The 23,296-nt window shown below is 40.7% G+C and overlaps 1 long non-coding RNA gene across 1 annotated transcript in view; it reads left to right on the top strand.

The window, feature by feature from the left end:
• The window catches only part of LOC135238019 (uncharacterized), a 45,616-nt gene that overhangs the window by 4,690 nt on the left and 17,630 nt on the right, over positions 1 to 23,296 (top strand). The window contains exon 2 of the long non-coding RNA XR_010324993.1: positions 8,484 to 8,543. This is a non-coding gene — a long non-coding RNA (uncharacterized LOC135238019). The remainder of the gene's footprint in view (positions 1 to 8,483; positions 8,544 to 23,296) is intronic.

The following is a 23,296-nucleotide window of genomic DNA, read 5'->3' as shown; positions in this document are numbered from 1 at the left end:
TAGCTCTGCCATGCTTTAACAACTGTGGTTACAGCATAAAGCAACTCAATGCCCGCTGGGTCAGGACGTGCTTTTACCCCAGCGCTTTAATGTCCTCATTATTGAGTGAGTGTCAGAGGGCCGGACGGCCACTACCCCCTTGCTGAAATTTGGCTCACTCAGTTCTGGGAAACCCCTTCTACAAGGGTGACAATGGCGACTCTCGCGAATGTGCAAAATGAGTGTTAGTGTGTAGTCTGAGTGATTAGGAGATGATTTGGGACCGGGCCCATGCTTCTGCAACCACCCTCTTTAATCCTTGTATCTCTGGATGTGAGTAGAAGGGGTCGCCCTATGGTGGGTGGCCAGTCTGGGTACTAGTCAGAGTGTTACCAGGGTCACTGTGTGTTCTTCATATTGATGCAGTATGTGAGAGTGATAATGCAGAATTCATAGTCAGGGTTGCTCTGGGAGTGCAGTTGTGCATGTGGGGTGGTGACCACTTACCTGGGCTGCTTTGGCATGGGGTGCTGTTGCTAATCAACAGCCTCATCCATTTGTATTTGTGACTAGTGTGGTTGCTGAATCTGAATCTAATTTAAATATCTTGCTCAGAATATAGCCTATTTATTTGCAGTATGTCATCCAGTTTCAAGAGGTGATATTTGCTTGTTCTGTGATGTCAATGAAGGGACCAGCTAACATCTCAAGAAATTATATTAGAGCCTGAGTCATCACTGTTGAAAAGAAACCTCTTAATTCAGCTAATCTAATTGAACTAATTGACTGCCCTGCTTACCTCCTTCTTCAACCCCCTGCGGATGCTACTGATAAGTTGGCCTTATTTATATTACGAAATGATCTCTGGTGCCCCCATCAGTGCGGATTCCATGATGGTTGCTCAGAGGAGAGATACTGTGTCTGTGGACTCAATTGTGTTTGGCTGTCTGCAGCCTTTGACATAGCAGATGGTCACCTCCCCCTGTCAACCACCATGGAATATAAAGACCTCAGCCCTCTTCCTCCCGGTGGGATGCTTACTGTCGGCTAGGTTTCCTTGATGGTCTCCAGCTCAACCCATGAACCTCCTGTGTGCAAATGGGCAATTGGATGTATTGTCAGAAGCCTGCAGCTTTAATTCCCAGGTAGAGCTCAGGTACTTGCTGTGTCCTTGAACAAGGGTCTTCAGCCTATTTAATGACCAGCTGGATGGATAATGTGTGAAGATGTATATGTAAGCTGCAAGTCTTAAGGTCCTCAGCCTGGTATTTTTCTACATTTTTCTCAATCCACCAGAGCCACTCATAGGCTCACACACCACATTTGCATGCAGATGACAAATATTTACTTTTATCCTTCTGACAGATGTGGTCTCTTGAAGTGTGTTGCTATATTGAGCAGACCTCTGTTCTTGGATGAATGTCTAACAATGGAAAATTTACACATTTCTTTTTACAATGTACTGAACTGGACTGCTAATGCAGAACTTGACTGCCCCTCCCAGCTGTACTTCACTGCTCTGGCTCACCCACTCCATATTGCATAAAAAACAATTTTCAACCTATTCAAACCTAGCACTGGCTAATTATTAATTACTGGCATCATTCACTCTCCCAGTACTGGTCATCTGTCTTTCTAAAATCTATTTCCTCAAAGAGGGTCCCTCGTAGTTGTCAGTCTTGCACGTTTGTAATGGAAATGTCTTATCTCAGAAAACACAAGCCACTTGCCACAGTCTATGGACAAATTTTGCATTTTTGTGTTACAATTTGTATTTGAAATCAAGTAATAATTTTATATTTACTTAAAGTATTTCAGATGCAGTGCAGAGCCAGTGTCTTGTATCTGCATTCTACGAATGCAACTTATAATTTAGGGTATAATTCACATATAGTTTCAACTACAGTTCAAATGCTTTAAACATAGCCTACATAAGGTTAACTTTAAGCTGGTTAGTGTTTAATTTAAATGGAAAACAAGGGATATTGCAGTTCAATTTGAAATAATATTTTTTAAATGTAGCTTTCACATACAGTAAGGTTTCTTGCTCTGAGAACTGTCCATTTGAAACCCTGATGCTTTTGAAGTGTGACATGGCTAGCATGGTATCTCAATGATTCCAAAAGTGTTACTTAGCAGGGAACTATACATATTTATGTTGTTATCTTTGCTTTTTGGAGAATTTGAATATTGGACATGCAATATTTCAAGATTAATAACATGATTCTAGGATCTACTCCCAGACATGATTATGAATATGCTTATGAAGTCTTGCATAAGATTGTGTTGTATTTTAAGGTGTTTTTTATGGTACAGAGTGCATAGTGTGTTGTTTTTTTATTTTTATTTATTTTTTACTATACTATTATACTATAACACATCATAGTAAAATCCATAATTAATAACAGCAAGAGTTTCAATATTAGGAGCCAATAATTTGTGTGATGTGTTCAATGAAATTTGTATAATGCCTATTGTTATTCATTATTCCTTCATTGTTACACTTTTTTGAGTCGCATGCATGTGAAATTCATGCGCAGTAATTAAAGTTGATGATCAATATATAATTCATGGGCAATACCTCCAAGTCATGTTTTCCTGTAAAATATGAATATTCACTTCATGTGCGTCCAGTCCTTTGAGACATCCTGCCCCTCACAACGTGTACACGCTTGCTATAGCCTAAAGCGAGCTGTCCCAGCATGTCAAACGCGGGGGTTTGACCCGTGTTAAATGAAAACGGGAAGCAGGATTTAAGATTTTGATGTAACATAAGGGCGGTGTAATCCCTGTTTCTGCGGTGCCCGTGCACTGCGCCTCAGCTGGGTATTCTGGAAGCGGCTGTGGACATGGCCGGCAGATGCAGCTCTGGCACCCGGGTCTGAACTCCCGCCTCTCTCTGTGGGTGGCGGGTGTGAGTCGCGTGCGCTAACGCGTTCCGCCCCGATTTTCCAGGCTGCAGGCGTGACGCGTAGCAGAAGCCCTGTCAAAAGTGCTGCCCGTCTGCGCCGCCGCCATAAATTCCCTCAACAATCTTATCAAACACAGATTCGGAGGGAAACAAACATTTTACATTACAAGTCAACCTTGTAAACAAGAACTTTTGTACAAAAGACAGAGGTGAATAATTGATGGATTGTAAGAGGATCCGGCTTTGAGGGATTTTGAGAATTGATTCTGGCTGTGAGAGGGGAAACAGAGCCAGCCACCTTGGGGCAACAACAATCAGCAGCCCTTCTCTCTCTCTTTCTCTCTCTCTCGCTCCCTCCCTATGTCTCTCTACCGCTCTCTGTGTCTGTCTGTCTGTCTGTCTGTCTCTCCCTCATGCACACGCTCTCTGTCACTCACCAAGCCTGCATGGCTGCCGCTAGCCTGGCAGAGTGAGGAGGAGGCTGCAAACATGAGTAGAACAAAGGAGCAGATGGTGGCCGAGAGAAAGCAAAGCCCCTGAGTCAGGAAGACCTTAATCCAGAATGTTCCGTCCTGCCAACAGTGAGATGCAGGGACAGATAGCTAGGGAACAGCACTGAAACTGAGGGCTGGCAAAATGATGGAAGTCTGTTTATTATAAATGGTAAAATATTAACAAATGCACAAAGATAACTAAAAAATTCATGTTAATATTAATAAGTCATTTGTAGCAATACTGCATTTAAGCCCTGTGTACTAGCATGCACCATGTTAGATTTAGTTCTACAGCCCATTTTTATGTCTAGTCCCTTGTGAAGATGTACATATACAGTGATAAAAATGACAAAATGCAAGCATAAAATGCATCACATGGGGTCCAGTCAGAAGAGGGCACAGTCCGATGCATCAAATGCTATGACAACAATAGTATGTTAGATTCTAGGCTCAGAATATTAAGCTTAAACAATTACCACAAATGCCAATTTTGAGGCCTTCTGAAGTTCATTATTATTTAGGCCTGCAGCACATATTGCACTACAAAAAGAGGTGGTGGTGGGGGTTGGCGGGGGGAGGGGTGGATAGAAAACCAACAGCTCCACCACAAGACCATAAATGTCTTTATGTGGGCGGCTCTGACATATCCTATTTAAAGGAGTGTATTGAGTGCACTCTAATTATAAGGGATGTTTGCGTTTACCCTGTAAATGTGCCTTCTCTCATCGATTAAAGCATTTGACATCTCACTTGCGTTATAAACTCCATTTCTGTCTCGAGTCATGTTCTGGCTCTCTATTATGTGGCTCCTTGGCACAGCAAGCTATCTCCATTGGGCCGGAGGTGTCACCATCAGGCTTCATGTGGGAGGATATCTTCTTAAGATAATTTTCAGAACCCGAATGCCCGGCCAATAAGATGTCTGCGGTTTCAGAGATTCAGAGCTCTGCCATCAGACGGTCTCATCAACAAGACAAGATGTCAAAGTCTGCCGTGTCACAAGCTCTGGCTTTGTTGAAGTCATTGATCTGGGATTCGCTGAACTGGTGCTGCTGAGTCCCTGTGCTACTCTGCATTGTACGGTTCTCTGTACAGGTGAACATTTCTCCTCTGTTCGAGGGCATGGTATCCAGGCCAAAGCTGCATCCCAAAGCAGTGTGGTGCCCCTTGAATATGTCCCACAGGCAGCCACAGTATTTATTACTGGACAGGACATAATCATTGTAGTCCATCTGCACTGCTGTGGGCCTGTGGTTACAGCACCGGGCTCAGCAGCAGATGTGTATGTGGGACCAGGTCCAGAACATATACAGTAACTGCTGTTCTACGCTTTCTCAGAGCTTTATTCAACCAACCCACAACTGCACTTTCCCCTTAAATCCCAGGGATGAAAGCAACTGTTCATTTTTTTATGATGTGTGCAAAATAATAAAAAATAAAAAATAGTAATTCAAAGTAGAAGATAATGCATATTACAGCAGCTGAGTTGAAGGCTGAGTTCCTTCAGGGGAGATTTATTTGTGCGGATGCACATTATTGTGAACTTGGATGCTGAATGCAGTATGGATCATGGGGATTACATGTTTTGCAAGTACATAATAAAATACGCTGTGGTTCTAGGACTCAAAGTGGTACAAATGATCAGTCTATGACTACAAGAACATAATCCTCTCTTTTAGAGTTAAAAACAGAGCTAAGAATGCAGATATGATTGGCTTTGAGCCTCACCCCAATCAACGAAGATGAAAAAGAATCATAAAGTAATGAATTTAAAAAAAAGAGTTAAAAAGAGAAAGGACACTATTAATACTCAAGTGCAATCTGCTGAAGTGTTGCGGAATCAAGGAAGCAAGCTGGTGTCAGATCTGGGAGAGTGACTGGCCAATATTTTCTGGTCGTGTAATTGTTCATTTATGAGTTTGAGTTGAGTCGTGGCCCCTGGTGCTCCCACGGTTAATAATTTAGATTAAAACCAGAGGGCCCCCTGAAAGGTAACTGACGTTGGTTTAATTAAAACCCGTTTCTCTCTGAATTACCTTGACTGCAATTCCTGCATGAGATGGGGGAACACGATGAGTGAGTCCTTGGATGCAGTTGTAATTAGACTTGGTAATGACGGTGGTCTGTTTACTGGGTAAACCCTGCTAATGCTAAACACAGCTGACTTATGGAGTCCGGACTGTACTTCAAACAGAGTCCATGGCTGCAGTCCATATCAATTAGCCAGTGTGGGGTGATATATCATTCACTTACTGCTGTGCCGTGCTAGGCCTCCTCTGGATGCAATTTCCCTACATTATTGTAAGCAGGGGATATTTTTGCATTTACATAATTGAGGATCCTATAGAAGATAATATGGAAATGATTCAAGTACTGTACTGATTACTCTTTATAAATTACTAATACAGTTATGTATTTCATTGCATTTATTGGAAATGTTGATATGTGGGTAATCTATTGCCTGTTAATAACAAGCAATGAATCACTTGTAGATGTTATTAGTGAGTCCCTGACACTCAATGCTTAATTGCGACAATGAAAGTTACTGAGCATAATAAATGAGAGTAATGTCATTTGCAGCCACCGATTTAAAGGGAAGATACACGTTGAATATCAATGTGCGCCAGTGTTTGTGCGCAGTAGCTGTAGTGAATATAAATGTAATCGCACACATTCAGTAACAGCCATAGCTAATTCTGTTATCATATATTTCCTGCTCTTTTTTTTTTGAATATATATTTTTTTAACTGAGCGGATATGTCTGTTGGGCTTGTGGTGCTTGCCCCCTATATTCTCATATATGTTCCAGTGACAGTTACACAAATGAATGTGCATTTCACTTGGCCGCGTGCCCGGGAAATGACATTCAGATTGTGTGTGCCCTCCGCGCAGACTTTGCCTGACTTCTGGCCACCTGCTCCAAGTCTCTGAATGCCCGGGGCCCGCGGGCCCAGACGGGTGTTTCTGCAGACGCAAGGTATGCTGAGTCGCGTGTTTCCATCCTGTCCCATCACTTCTATCTCGCTAAGTGACAGCGTGACCAAAACGAGGAACGGAGAATCCCCCGGGCGCCCGTGGAGCACCTCGTGGTGATGGGACGCCCATGCTCGGCCGTGTCCTCCATCTGTGGGGAGCCTTCTGTCGCAGTCCGGCTTGACCTTTGACAGTCTCCGGGAATCACATGACAAGGGCACAGGGGCGACTCTGGCTTTGCTCTGACACAGGTCCTCCAAGGGCTCTGTGAGGACAGTCTTCGCCCAAATTCCCATGTTGGGGAATTTATGGCCATCATTCATAGTGCACTTCTCAATCTGTTTTAGGAGAGTCCAAATTAAATGGTTACAAGTTTCATTTCATAAAATGGTTTCAAGTTTTGAATGCTGCTGCTCTTTTCGGTTTCATACATCATTGCCCTCCTCCTGGAACTTGGGTATTCGGTACTCTGAAAGATATCCGAGGAAAAGGTAATTGAGTAAGGTGCATGTCTATATTTAAGAGAAAAAAGAGTAGGACATCGGGGGTTGGATGGGCTTATTCAGGTGATGAGAAATCTACCATTAAAAACTCCACAAAACCCCTCCTGATGTTCTGCCTTAAATCTTAAATTCTGAAGATTAGCCTCTTAGCCTGCATCGTCGTCGTCGTCTTCGTCTTCGTGATGTACTCCATATTTTAAACGCCGCTAATTAAAGTTCCTGGCAATATCCTTTGAAACTTGGTAACAATAATTTTATATTCAATTCACAAATTTCTTACCGTACTAGAATATTTTAAAGATCATGGGCTGAGAAGATCAGTTCATTGAGTAATTCATATTTTTTGTTTATGGAATTGTTAGACTTAATAGTATTTTCAGCCTTGTGTCCAACTACTATATGTGGCTGCCAGTACATGCTGCTATACGGGTTACTGAAATGACCGCATACCCCTTTCACAAGACCATTCAGCTGCTACTCTAAGATCTGCACGGAATGATGATAAGTGTTACTTATCGCCATGCCGTTGTATAGTAATGTGCAATTACTTTAATACTAAAATTGAAAATGAACAGTAATATGTATCTGCTTTTAGAGTCTGCTTTTAGTGCAGTCGGTAGAGCAAAAATTAATGCACTTTTCATTAGACTGGTAAGCGCTGAAAATTACCCTCTGGAGTCTAGAGGAAAATGCTTAAAGAATGTTTGGAAAATGGAGGAACCTAATTCATGGTCATGTTTTAACCTGCAATGCCGGTCCTGACATCCCGATGGTGGATGATCGCATTGCACGGAAAGACCTTTTCATACAGTGAGGAATGTGCTCTCTGCATCTTCTTCCCCTGCAGCCTGGACTCGGTTGAGAATGAGCAATTTCACAATTAACCTTTAAAGTAATTATGATCGCGTGGCAGCTTTAAACAATGTTGCCGAAGACATGTCGGGGTGTTTGTTCGATGGGAGAGGAGCAGAAAGGATTAATGAGGGATTGAAACTGAAAATGAAGCCGTCAGAGAGGAAACAGAACTGGGATGAGGGGTATTGTTTACTGATAATATTAACAATAACATGAAAAGGTTCTAGATAAAGAGGTTACAGAAAGTCACAGGAATCAATTAGCTTTTGGGTACGGATTTAAGATTCATTAGCGACAGTTTAATTGCACAGAAACAATGTGCTGATTACAATGGCAATAATTAAAAGGCTTAATACGACAAAAGCCGCGCAAAGAATATAATCGTGAACAAATGGGTCATCGTTGACACGATCAGCAGTTGAATGAAAAACTCTAAAAGGAAACTTGGGTCTATGTGCAAACAAGAATTTTAATGAGCAGTGATTTTGGTTGTTTCCCAGTTATTTGGAGGTTTTGTGATGTAAGAAGGCACCTCAAACATATTTTGGTCACAGGTGCTATGTGATCTTTTCCAGATATTTTTCAGAAGATTAAACCCATAGCTAGTGCATCTACTCATGGTTTTTAAATTGCTTATACTTAGGCTGTCAATAGTAGAACTCACCTACACAAGGAAAAAAAAACTTGCAGTCTACATTTGTAGCAGCTCTGTATTGTTACAGGGGATGTAGCCATGTGTTCTGACAGGTATGTGCTGTTCTCTGACAGGTTGGTCCGGGGAGCCGACACCGCTCCTTTTTTCCACACATCATCAACATCGTTACCAAGGTAATGTAGTCGTTTCCCCATCTACTTCCTGCGCACTGGAATACTGATGAGATGGCAGCTGCAGTTTCAAACTCAAAATGCATTTGTCGATACTTTAAAAGGCAAGTGGCTTTTCAAAAGAACAAAACTGCTGCCCTGAAAATACTTCGGCCCATTTTTTCACTGCTCATGCATGTGAAATCAATGCAGTTCATACTCGGACATTAATAATGCCATTTTCAGGCCACTGTTTTATCACCTACAGTACTGTACATTTATTAATTTAAGCATTTAGCAGACACTCTTATCAAGAGTGATGGTCGTTCGGACCTAACTGCAAATTACCGACACAGGAATGATCGCCTGAAGTTTTGAAATTTCACTTGAGTTTCGACTTGACTTAAAGAAACACTTCATCCCCTATGCAAGGAGATAAATGTCTGAGAAACCAAGTAACTTGACTGCTCATCTTCTCTACTGGCCAAAGAAAGGTGTACAGAGCTACATGTGTAGCAATATGAAAATATACACGCCCCTTCTCATCACTGTGTAGCGTGAGGCCTTTGGCTTTCATTTTGTATGGGCGAGGGGACATTTTGAGACACAGGTGGCTCAGTTGAGATAATGCTGCTCTGAGGGTATGGGGTGGTAGAATTGTTGTATCCTCATGCACCGTGCAGGAGGGGACATGTTGGTATATTTCATTGTTTCAAAAGTAATCCACTTCGAAAAGGTATGCATATGACTGCAAATGATGTGCTTCACAAATAGTTACAACGCCTGAATGAACCAAGCTGAAAGATAGCTAGTTAACTAGAAAGAAAACCTGGTTAGCATGCTATATGAATTGAATTTGCCGTATCACTGTCAGCACTAGATCTGATGTTTCAGAAATAAAAAAATGGTTTTCACTTGACAAATAATATGATTTACACAGCAGATTATGTTTGATGTAACTAGGTAGCCTGCTTGTAGTGTTTGGATCTACAGTGGGAACAGGATTTGAAACAGTGGGAACTTGAAAAATCTTCTTTGAGAAATCAATTACACTATTTGTTAATCTCAGATGATATTATTGCTACTGGAAAATTGTCAAAACAGTAGACATATTTGACAACATATTTATTCAACATACCCCTATTGGTTCATATGGATCACAAGTATGGGTTAACACAGGGTTTTAAAAATAAAACAATTCCTCTGTGTTTTTTAAGATAAATATTTGATCTGTAAGTGCAGACTGAGTTAAGATTATATAATTAATAATGCACAATATCTAGAAGACTGCTGGAAAGAACCTTACTAATGGGCCATTGTCTGTAAAATCTGAAAAAAACTTCTATTTCTATTTACTATTTCTTACATGTGCAGCACTCTTTGAATTTGTACATCAGTTTGCTATGGACAGCTAATGATAAGTACTCCCCTGAGAGGTTTTTAGTCATCACGTTCCACAGGTGAGGAGTGCATTACCTCCGTTTACATCCTCCTGGCCCCCCAAGATCAGGGATCTCATTTTGGGCCATTAGGTAGAAGACTTGCGTGAACAGTCCACTGGGACATGGGGGAAGGTCCCCTTGGTCCCCCACGCATCCCAAACAGGCTCACGCCAGCAGTGACAGGAGTCAAAACAGATCAGCGCCGCCCGCGTCACACTAGTCACGGCACGGCGCAAGATGCGGGGTCCCCAGAGGCAGGGAAGCCAATTCCGTTTAATAGAGTTGGGGGATCTGCTGGGCATCCTGGAGCTTGCATACATTAACATTTCAGCATTAAATAACAGGGAACCCTCCACAGGGAAGCTTTCCTTACAAACACAAATGAGGCATTTGTTCGACTGCTGGCAGGTCTATGGATGTACAGTGGAGGGTGTGCAACAGGGTCAATTAAAGCTTATGGAGGAAATGTTGATGTTACATTGTGTTACTTTGGCACAGAGCGTAGGATGGAGCCCAGCTAACAAGATACGCGCTTTTGAAATTGTCGTGATGGATGTAGCTTCGTGACTAGTGCTAGCTACAACGTGCAAATGTCTAGTTATTTTATTATCACATATTATTATTAACTCATTGCTCCCTTGCTGCAGAGACTCATGCCATCTTCCAAACTTGAGTTTTCCTTTTTACCTTCTTCTATCTTTGGAACATATCTTGCATAAGGACATTTTATTTTACCATTTCAGTGAAAAAAGCTTTTTACAAAAGAAATGGTCTCATAAAAATGGCAGAATTTATTTAATGTGCACTTTCAAGCGGGTGCTATGCTGTTTTATCATGAAGCGAAGATGGAAGCACGTTGGAGGCAGGTGTGGAGAGGGTATTTGTGTTTCATGAGACAAATCGCAGTGTTTGCTCAGGGTAAATGTTAGAGGAATGGCCGTGTTCGACTTGTTCTTCATATCTGCCTTAGACAAAAGCAAACATCCTCACTGTCAGAATTTCTGGTCTGACCGAAAAGTAGTCACTGTTCTATTACAACTGCCGATGCATACAATAAATCTTATAGCAGTTCATATTGCCACAATTATTTTGACAAGATACCCAGAAGGGGTGGGAACATTGTGGGGAGTTATTCATTATTGTTGCATGTCACGTACATCTTCTGTGACAAATGAATGTAACAGAAAGCCTTTTAAAATCTATCTAACCAAAAGAACAAACAAATCATATCTCAGCAATCCTTAATCAGAAAACTACGATTTATTGAAGCATTTCATTGGACTTTTTCATGCTATGGTATCATTCTTTGATTACTGCTACAGTGCGATATTTTGAGTTTAAGCAATGATATGCTTTTTGACTTTCTTCATCGGGGAGTAAAAGACAAATGCAATCTAAAAATATACACATTTACAGCTGCATTAGTGGCTTAGAGCAGACTGTGTATGTGACACATTGGCCTATTGCTTACTAAAACACAAAACAATATCAGATATATACTGTATGTTCTCTCCATTAGGTGAATTCCTCTAGGAATTATGTAATGGCAACTGATACTAAAACTTTGCTTAATTTAAGCAATGATTTACACCGCCTTAACCCCCCTCGGAGGCAATGTCCTCACTGTCTCATGGCAACCTGCTGTTCTCATAACAACAACCTGCATGATTCCATGCCTACCTTTTCATTTCCACACACGCTGGGGATGGCTGGTTAGTCTGTCCAAGGCAGACGAGCAGCGTTGTGGGGAATTCTGATGGCTCTGTACCCGAGTTAGGAGCGCAGGGGTCCCGGAATGAAGCGACAAGACTTGACAAATTGTACTCATGTGACTTTGAGGTTGTCTTTGTAGATACAATATACTGTTTAAGACTAATATTGCTGCCTTGAGGCCTTGCGTAAGGCAGGGAAGAGGGGAAGCAGATAGAAAGTTGGCTCTCCCCCTGTGTGCAGTTGAAGCATCTACTGCAGTCATCTCAGCAGCCCTTGTTGAGATAAGTGAACTTAATATAAGGGCTGTGAGGTTTGGCTTTTTCAACCCAAATTGTCTGAATTGTCATTGATTTTACACTGACTTCTGAGATGGATAATCCTGCTGATATTTGTGGATTTCCCCTCAAATATTAATAAAAAATAAATAAATAAATAATATAAAAAAGTTTCAGCATTTAGGATTTTAAAAAGTTAATGGTCTTTTGACAATTTTGTCTTCTTTTTGCTTTTTCTAAAATATATATTGAGTATACACAACATGTTGATTTTGGCTGGCAAATATTTGGCTTGCCAAATTAGCTTGGGGTTTTGAAGTTAGCCTGGCAACTCTAATTTATATTACAAGACTCCAGATTAGCTATCCATGTGGTGCAGTCACCCCTCAGGGATGGTCTTGAGAATCTTGCCCCTACTATGACCTGTGTCAGCAATAATTAATTGCTTCTTCACTTTCCTCACAGTAACATTTACAGCCTTTGCCTGCCTGAATAAAGAGATTTTGATGTAATCTTTCTTATTTTTGTTAAAACAATGGACATTTAGAATCAACACCTGTATCCGCGCTCCCCCCCCCCCCCACTCCCCACTAATTTTCAGGATCTCTACTACTGGCGGAAAAAAAAATGGCAGCACTACTTGTCTCCATGGCAATAGATGGTGATCTCAGCAGAATACAATGTGAACTGGCTGTAGCGACTGCCATTGATCTCGAAGCTACTGGTGAAGAACATGCTTTCGCTTGCTGACAGAATCAGCAAAGAGAAATCAAACCGCTCATTGTCTTTCATGCCTGTGCCCAGATCAGCCCCAGATGAGGCAAAACAGTATTTCTGCTGCTGGACCCTGCGTTCATGTTTTATTAATGTCATTTGTGCTTGAGCTGGCTTTTTACCTGACAACCAGGCCTGCTATTTCCTTGTCACAAATCAAATTAGCTTGACCTGAGATTAATCCTCTGAAAAAGGACTGACACCTTATTAATTTTCTTAATTGGATCCCTTATTAGATGTTGGAATTGTCCTTGCTAATTGTGTGTTATTTCACTCTCACAATGTTTAACTCACTATGCAAATTATTTGTGCAAAGTGCGGTATTTAAAAGGATTCATTCAAACGCATATTGAGATGAATGCAAAGCAGGCCAATTTTCATCCCTGATTTCAAAATAATTTCTTAGAAAGTAGATGTGTGGCAGGTCTTGAACAGGAGGTTGTGACTCATTTGAGATGTCAGAGAGTTTCTCATCACGGAGAGCAAGAGATTTAATCAGAGAAACAAACAAACAGCTACAGTTTCTCTGATTATCTGAAACGCTGAAAGAGTTAAGAATGAATGCGACTGGATGCTCTCCCACAAAGAGGCTTTTACCATTCTCTGCCTTGTTAAACCAAGGGTGCACCAAGAGACCGGAGGTCTGTAGCTGCCAATTTGTATTTCTATTGGTAAAAGTAATCCCTCATGAGTCTCATGTTTTCTGAAAAATGGTAGGAACTTTTTGGGAAAATAAAAACAGGCTTAGCCAAAAGAAAATATTTCATATTTAATATATTCCATTATTAGCTAATGCATATTTTTAACTGTTTATTCATGATAAGAAATAATTCTGTGCAGTATTTTGGTGTACTGTATAATTAATCGTTCTAAGCTTTCAATTCAAACTCTTTCTGAATAAGGATGTGGTTAATTGAGCCTTAGTATACTTGAAATACATTTTAAATGAATAACCAAACAATAATTAACAACCAAGAAAGAAGAACCAGTTCATCATTGGTAATAACTTACACAAACACACTCTCAAACACACACTCACACACACACACACACACACACACACACACATGCACTCATGCACACACACACACACACACACGCATACACGTACTGTGACAAATAGAAGAGGTGCCTACCTGGCTGGTATGAAGGTTTGGGGTGATCCATCCCCTTTCTTCTGGATATAACCTTGGTGAGGTTGACTGCAGCACTGCAGTAAAGACAATGGAGCCCCCTGAGCTCCAGCAGCATGCCGCTCCTGGTGTGCTTTGACCTTTTACATCAGAAAGATGCCGTTATTTCATTTATCATGGAGATATGCTTAATATGGATGGATGAAGGGGAGGAGGGTGATTTTTGAGTGGTCCCCGCAGCCCCATTTCCACAGCTGTTACCCTCTATCCCTGATAGCCCAATAAGTGAGCCTGTAAAAGCAGCCAGGCAAAGGCAGGTGCCCACTTCCTCAGCTGAAATGATTGAGCTTCCATCTTAATCTATGCTCCGCTAAAGCTTGCACACACTCACGCACACAAGCACACACACACACCCACACGTATGCACGCACACACATGCATGCACACGCACACCCACAAGCACACCCACACACACACACACACACACAAACCAACATGCATGCACACACATGCACAACACAACTACATCACATGGACATACAGACATACTGAAATGGTACATTAAGAATGCCGAAATACATGCGCTCGAAGAGAGAGAGAGAGTTTCATAGCCAGTGTCACTCTCATTTAAAAAATGTCACAGAGGCAAAGGCTTTCAGGGAGATGTATTGATTCTCTTGGATTTTTTTGTGTGTGGAAAGGCCATGCCAATTTTCCTCCTTTGCATGGTTTATATGCACATTGATCACATCAGTACCAGGCACTGTGGCAGAGCCGTAGAGTGACCACCTGTTACATCCAGTTTGCACAGCGTGTTCTCAGTGCCAGTGTGGTGCTGGATCCATGCACTGCATTCGTGCTGGGCAGAGAAACCGAAGTGTTAGTTGTTTGGTATTTTGAGAGACACAGATTTATTTATATTTATTAAAGTACATTAACTGACAAATATTTTTTTTCTGATCATGCATACAAAACTAAAAATGTTCATGTGAGTGCAGATACTGTGCCTTCAGTATTCCTCACTCCCCCACCCAGCCCCTTTATTAGGTACACCTGCTCATTAACGTTAGTTAGTCTCCTCAATAGACGCTCAGATAACAGCATTTTACAACAGTGGAGAAGGGCATTTTGAATGCACAGCACATCGGAACTTGAAGCGGATGGGCTACAGTAGCAGAGGACCATGCTGGGTCTCCACTCCTAAGAACAGGAAGAGGAAGCATTAATGGGCAAGTTATCAAAAACTGGATGATTGAATATTGGAGAAAATGCTGCCCGGTCTGATGGATCTTGATTTTTTTTTTTTTTTTTGCACCACGCAAGTGGTGTGGTCAGAATTTTGCATAAACAGCATGAATCCTTGGATTCATCCTGCAATATGTCGAAGGTGCAGGCTGGTGGTGCTGGTGGTGCTGGCGTGATGGTGTGGGGAATGTTTTCGTGGCACACAGGCCCCTTAATACCGATTGTACACCATGAATGCCACAGTGTACCTAAGCCTTGTGATTACTATTTGCATCCCTTTATGACCACAGTCTACCCTTTTTCAAATTGGAAAAGGGGAAAAAACATATTTCATTGCACTGTAAAAATGTTTAGGGGTAACAGGACACAAATGCTAAAATAGTTCAAGGCACTGTAAATTAATAATGTTGTTATTATTGGGAAAATAAAAGTTGTATAAATGCACTTGTAAAACGTTCTTAGTCTAAAAGGTTCTACCTAATGCCTAAACTGCTAATTGTTGTAAAATGCAATATAAAATTGGGCAAAAAACAAAAGCTGCAACAAACAATGTGGTTCTCATAGTATGTATACATTCCTGGGGTGGTACTACATCACAAGATGTGTACGCGTGTGTACGCGCGCGCGCGCGCGTGTGTGTGTGTGTGTGTGTGTGTGTGTGCGTGTGTGCATGTGTGTGCATGTATACATGTGCGTGTACTTTCTCTGGCATATGCTTATTCATTTTTAATATAAGCAGCTACAGAGATGTCATGTTTGTTTATGCTGTCAGTCTAGATGTGTCCTTGACTTCACCTTTACTGTGGCATCGCTTGATCCCCAATCCCCAATCAACTCCCACAGACAACAGACTTCCCAATTTCAACAGAGGGAACGAGTGTTATTTACTCTGCCTTAACAAAAAATATAGCTATGAAATAGCTTGATTATGTTTCAGCTCTTACAATGTGGACAGATTATCTAGTGATCCCACATGGGTTATTATTGTCATGTTTGATCATTGTCAGTTATTCACAATATGTTGCCACAAGTTCATTCAAATAAAATTTAAATGAATGATGAATTATGTAATATTTGACTAATTATTGATAATGAATTTTTACAGACCACACGCATTGCATGGTGTATTCACAGTTCTGATCTGCTGTGTCATTTGGCTCTGTGGTTTTAGCTCTCAGTCATTATTTACTGCAACACTTAAATTCACAATAACCTTCCAAGGTCTTCTAAAAGAAAACCACTAACTCCATTTCAACAAATGATTAAAAAATTGTATTTGCATAATGCATGATAAAATGAGTTCCTCAGCAATAAATTAGAAAATAAACGAACACGCACACACACACACACACACACACACACACACAAGCTTCATCAAAGTTCAGTCTCATTGCAGCATTTATTATCCTAAGATTTTCCTTCTTTCTGAATGCTTAAACAGAGGAAGAAATTACTAGGGAGGTAAAAACAAACATATTATCTATCAGAGCATGGTGGTAAAATTGGTTTAGAGGGGATGATTCCGCAAACAAAATTTGCTCAATCAGAAATGACCGCTCCATTCCAAGAAGCTGTTCATATTGGGCCAAAACTTTGGTTTTTGGCCAAATTAATGCACACCAATATTTAAATATTTATACAAACGTGAGTGAGCACTGACTGTACAAGTTTACAAGCACTGCCTGTGGAAGTTAAATGTACATTTAATTTCTAGAAAAAATACTCGACCAACAAGCAAAGCTAAACAGCAGAACAGCTCCTTTCTAAACTGAATCCAGATTACTCATTATGCAGTTTCCTGTGAAACAGTGTAGCAATGGTAGGATTTTAATTCTGCCTCAACCAGTATACACATAGACACAGAGAAATGGTATATGGAAGTCATGGCAATTTTTTGAAAACGATCATTTGGTGATGTGGGACCACTCGTGAGTAACATTGGTCTATATTGATGTTAAAAATGGCTGCATTTGATTCACCTGAGGAAGCAAGCTACTTTAGTTATAAATATATAGCTGCTAAATAGACACCTTGAATCCATCCAGATTGTCTCATTTTAGCAACAACCTCTTCAGGTATTTATATTTACTGTCTTGAAACATGACAGAGCTTGATAATTGTATAGTATTCTTCATTTTGTCTAACTACCTTATCGTTGCATGATTATATATTATTATTATTGTTATGTATTAGTATTATGTTACATATCAAAATATGTTAAATGATCACATATTCTGTGATTTCAGTAAAGGTAAAACAACATTCCATGCTGCTGAATTACACATTAGGCCAATTCAAAATGAGAAAGATGAGAAACTGTTTTATTTCCCTGGTCAAAACATTAGCCCCATACTCTGAGCTATGATGGTGAAAAATGATACACTTTAAAACATATCTTCCTTAGTGTTATAGACTGATAAAGCTAAAAGGATCTGTCAGTGGGGAAAGTTTTCATGCAGTGATGTAATATCTAGCAAACAATCCGCATGTCCTTCTTTAGAAACTCACTGGGTGTGCTCATATGCCACTGTCTTTCTGAACTATCTAAGCCAAACTTCAGCATTACATTCAGGAATACTTTTGATGGTACTGGTTTCAGTGAGAATAGTAAGTCCAGTATGGAAGTGCATGGAAGCCTGTTGGTGCCTGTATGGTCTGGACATTGCATTTAAATTACAGTGGAGAATTCTTCGCTTGGGTTTTGGTAATAAAATAAATAGGTACTCTGCCTAGGGTTACAGTACTTTGCAATCGGCAATCCAGTCTGTTCAAAAACTATTTCTAAGGACAAATTCTTTTATAATTCTACCTCGGAATGAGATGATCAACTCAGAAAGAACCTGTGTGACAAAACTCTTGTGTGCCATATAACTTTTACAGGACAATGGAGGTGTCAGTCAGCCTGTGTTTACTTTCTTACAGAACCAGTATATATTGCAATGCTCTTTAATACACGGGTCCACATAAAATATCCATCAATATGTTCAACTACAGTGTCTCACTCAGAATGTGAATCAATAGCCATTGCCTGGAGACATAACCATTGTTCCAAATTTCTAGCCTTTGGAAAGGAAAGCTTTTGGAAAAACAATGAAGGGCAGATAAAACCAAACAAAACAAAAATACGCTGAGTGATAAATTATTCATCTTTCAGGGGATACATCTCTCATCTATAGTGGACCATATTAATGTAATGTTTACCTTCCAAGAGCACGCAAAGCTTTCACCTAGAAAATGGCGTAGCTGCTGATTTTCCCCTTCAGGGCGTTGGCCCTTTGTTGCGGCACACGTGGCATCCAATCTTCAGCGTACCGTGAAACCTACCCCGGAGAAGAGATTCTGAAGAAGTTCCATTCGTTTTGCATACCACAGAGAAATCCGGGCATTTGTATTCAGAGTGGCCTCCGTCGGTGGACCTCTCTCGAGTTCAAAATGCATCACTTTGTACTTTTTTTTTTGCGTGCGGGGGGAATCTCGGCTCGGAGTGCGCTCATGGTTGGGCATGCAGACGGAGCGCTTTGCTCTTCATTGCTCTATGAAAATTACTTTCTCTGAATCCAAATGACGCCGGTCCCCAGAGGAGGCCAGCTCTCCTCCAGCACCAGGCCCCACGCCCTTGCCTGCTCTCTTCATGCCCTTGTGTTTCCCATTTGCATTACGCAGGGAGTGGAGCCGCTTATTGGCCGCGGACAGATTTAGGAATAATCTCTTCTCATTAGCAATGGATCTGCCTCCGCAATTATCCCCCAATGGCTGTCTGATGTAGTCTCATTCTTAAAGGGGCATCACAGTTAGTGTTTCCACGGTTACACATATCAGCAGGTAATCTGTAAGCCAGTATGGATAAAATTTCAACTAAACGTTTTTCAGATGTAACTCTTTTTTTGTTTTTACTTGCTTTAGTATCGACAAAAAATGCTTAGAGTAGAAATAGATTCATATTTCAGCATACAATTTTTGTTGCTATCCTAACTATTGCCATTTTTCAGCATGCTCTGTGCTGTTCAGAGGAAGCTTTGACCTGCTGTTGTTTTGTTGAATATGAGTGTCTGCGGCTTTGACATCAACTTAAGTTCCTGTCTGTGTGTGCGAAGGTATCTGGTGGAAACCTGTCTTCTCAGTTTCATTCTGTTCCTACTGCTTTCCTGTGTGGGAGGAGAGCAGCAATAACAGTGTGTGCCTTCAGGTGTTTATATCCCCCTTCAACTCATAATTTTACTTATTCACTCTACTCCAGTACTGTGGCAAAGATCTGTGCATCGATTGTTGGTATGCTAAATTAACACTGGCAATGGATTTAGTTTTTACCTGGTGGTTCATTTTGGCATTGTTTCATTATAGTCTCCTGCTTTAGAAATGGACTATAATCAATCAATCAATCAATCAATCAACCAATCAATCGGTCTGTCTCTGTCTATGAAATGTAGACATAGTTGTTGATATTATTTCCATCCTTCATGCCTTCATCCTTCCTTGATGTAATCTGACTGAGAGCATTCTCCGTATGTTCTGTATGGTCAGGTGTCAGGAATGCACTGCCACATTCTGAACATTCAGTTCAGACCTTGCTTTAGAATTGACTACACAAATGATTTCAGCACATTAACTGAAGCAAAGGGGCTTTCATAAATCCTCCATAAGAATAGACAGGATCCTGAAATGAACCAGCGCTGTTCACCATGTTTCCTCACTGGGGCATTTCTGAAGAATTGCAACACTTCCTGCAGAACTTTAGGATGTGTGTGAGTGGGCTTCAGGAGCAGGTGCAGTGTAAATTTTATGTATTCTTATGCTCTTGCAGCTGGGTGGGTGATTTGTGCAGATACCGGTAAGCGATAGTTCGTTCCTCTCACTGAGCTGCTAAAAGAGCTGAACAACCTGGTGATCTCAGCAAGAAAAGCTTCCCCTCAGCAAATTTGACAAAATGATGTCTCATTGTGGACCTCCCCTGCCCCCTCCCTCTTGGGGTTCAGTCTTTTGGCAATACCTGTTTCTGTTGTAGCTGAACCTGTCTCTTCTTTGCCTCACCCTCTCTCTTGATCATTAATTTATATGCACATTGTATCTTTCATTCAGTTCATTCCCTATCCTTGGATTAATCTGGTGGGGGAAACCTTTCTAAATTTTGAAAATGTACTGAGCATAAACTGTAAACGTACCAACTAAATTTAGTAGATTAATGATTTTAGGGGGAAATATATAGATTCAATGTATTTGGGCCCAGTGGGAGTGGTGTAGTGCAATGACCTTGTTCATAAGTACAGTATAACATTGGCCTGGATCCAATCAACATAGTATTTACAAATAAATGCAAGCTTTTTCTCCACAAATTCAGTGTGACAAGTAAATGTTGGCCGAAGGCTGTGCTTCTGTTTCTGAAGTAGTAAATTACATCTGCATTTAATTCTGAATTGCGTTAGTTAAGTGGAATTTTAATTGAATCCTTGCCATTGTGTCTTTAATCGGATAGGTCTTGAGGCACAAGTTGATTTAAGCATCAGAAAGAGCATATGCCCCACACAGGAAGGAGGAAAGTCTGTTATTCCATATATCTGGGCTAGCGTAGCTGCCAATTTCTAACTGGGCCAAAAGTTACAGCCCATTGTAAGCACTGCCCCAGAAACAGTGGTTCACATCATCCTAAGCATCAGCACTACAGTGGCAGGGATCTGACTACGTAGTCCCTGGATTAAGGCCACATGGCTATAGAGTGGCTCAGTGCTCAGCAATCTTCACCAGTGCAGCAGAATTAGATGTTCCTGCAACGTGATTCCTAAAAATGGGCTCACATTGCAGGAGCAAATTTCTGACCATAAAAGAATAGTATATCACAAGTCAGTTTTCAAAGTTCTCAATAAAATTACTTAGATCTCATTGGTTGAACATTGTAGGTTTCAAATAAGAATCTTTAAAATGCTGCATTCTGGTGAGTAGTAAATGATGTACCGTTAGCTAGTGAAACCATAATGTTTCAACTAGAGATTCAGATTCAGTGAATTCATACAGTTGTGAGAAGGTAATGAAGTAGCTTACTAGCCTAGCTTGCTTACTAAAATCATTCAAAATTGACATGTTTGCAAATAGTTTTTGCAACCTAGCTAGTTAGCAAATTGTAGCCCCCCTCCTTACATGAAGTGTTAGTGGGGACAATATATGAACATTGTGGCAGACATTACATATTCTTCGGAAGCAAAGCTTGCCACCATGACCATGTGAAACATATATTTTACAAAAGCTGACTGCCTAATGTTAACTAGTAAGGCTGTGGCACAAAGACAAAGTGCTTAAATAGAAACATTTTAATTTACACAGATTTTTTATTTTTTATTTTTTCACAAGTACAGCTTCCCTTGCCTTAGATTTAGCGGGCAATTCCCTGTGTGTTCCCACTTCTCCTGAAAGACTAATCTGACTGCTCTCACCTCAGCAGGCACTGTACGCACCAAGCCAGTTAAAGCACTTGGAGGATATTTTTTGCTGTAATGTTCTCTTCAGAACGTGTGCAACAGAAAAAATATGCAATTTAATGACTAAAAAAATACTGGGGACAACGTTGGCCTTTTACACAAGTGCCAGGGACACGTTCCTTCAGTCTGTGGTGGAAATGGCACCCATGGAATACCCTCTCTAATTGTTGTAAACAACAGGTCAATCAGTGAGGTGGTCCAAGTGTGATGGTCTGGCCAGGGGATCTCTGCTTGCTGTGATTGATGGTGACCTGTTTGCATGGCGCTGCTTTGATCAAGCCACCTGTTGCCCTTTCTGCAGGCTCTTCCTGACATGACAGCTCCCCAGCAGAACAATGCATATCTTCATGCTGCTTGTGTAATGGCTCCAGATGACAATGTGACAGCAGAGAACAATATACCAGGAACAGGTTAATTAAACTGCTAAATTTAAAATGCTATCCAGCAACCTTTGGTTGTGTACTGAGTAGGTTTGTTAGCAGAGGATATAAACAGTGCTCTTGAACCAATTAAAACAGCTTGAGTACAGAAATACCAAATGTTTCTGAGTACAATATTCATATTCCAGAAACCTGTGTTATTATCACATTCACACACACACACACACACACACACACACACAAGAAATTGTCTGCATCCATATAGCACTGGTGTTCCCATAAATCATGTAAATGGCAGCTGATTACATTTGAACTTACTTTATAGTTAAAGCTGATAAGTCGCATCATGGCAGCTGCCAATGACTTCCTATGCAAGACAGTCGATGACACCAAATCACTGTTAAGCACTGTATCGTCAAACCCATCTCTGATCAGACCTCTTTAAAGGATGTAATGTGATGAAAATATGAGAGGGGGGACAGCCATGGCAAATGAATGAACAAAGATGAGAAGCTTATCAAGTTGCCAGAAAAAGAAAGGATTATTGTAATTAAATATAAAAAGGCTTTCTGATGTAAATTCAGCATCTTTTGATCAACATGACTTCAATGGAGACCACCCAGCCTTTCAATTGATGAGATTAGCACATCAACATAACGTTCCGCGAAGACCTTGTTTTTAGTCTGAACGTTTTTCCTTTCGTGGAGAAATTGAGTTTCACGTGAGTCTATCTATTCAGCAGTATCAGTTTTGCTCCATGGCTCACTTTGCTCTGAAAGCAGAATTGTTGACTCACGATTACAGTTGCAAATAAAAGTCTATTTTTGCTTGATAATATTCCTTTCATGGGATATTATGTCATGTAGCTGAAATGCAGCTGTGAAGCTGATGCCAAAGCTGCTCAGTCTTCAGGCACATTTGTGTGAAGAAAGATATTGGGTGAGTATTGGGCAACTCTCTAAGTGTATTTACAGACTGTTATACTGCAAGGTTCCCACATGTCCGCCCATGTTTTTGCGCAATAGGCCTACATCTGTTTTTATCCTCTGATGAACATGTACACCAGAGACCAAATGAGGTAAATTTTTAGGATCGTATGTTACAGGGAAGGCCTTTCATGAAAACACTCTAATCGGTTTTTACATCTACAGCTAAATTCAAAATCACAGATGGTACTTTAGGAGGTAGGAGAAGTGTAAAACTATTTCCTATCTGCATACCTCTTTTCAGATTAACAGAGGAAGAACATCCAGGTTCAGAAAGTCTTTCCTAGTATTTTGTTTGAATCACCTGGATTTGCTGATTGTCACAGTTCTTCAGCCAGGAGGATGGACTAATTAGTGAAATC

This window comes from Anguilla rostrata, chromosome 13, assembly GCF_018555375.3.
Source record: "Anguilla rostrata isolate EN2019 chromosome 13, ASM1855537v3, whole genome shotgun sequence".
Taxonomy (NCBI): domain Eukaryota; kingdom Metazoa; phylum Chordata; class Actinopteri; order Anguilliformes; family Anguillidae; genus Anguilla; species Anguilla rostrata.
This window is presented reverse-complemented; position numbering and strand designations above follow the sequence as displayed.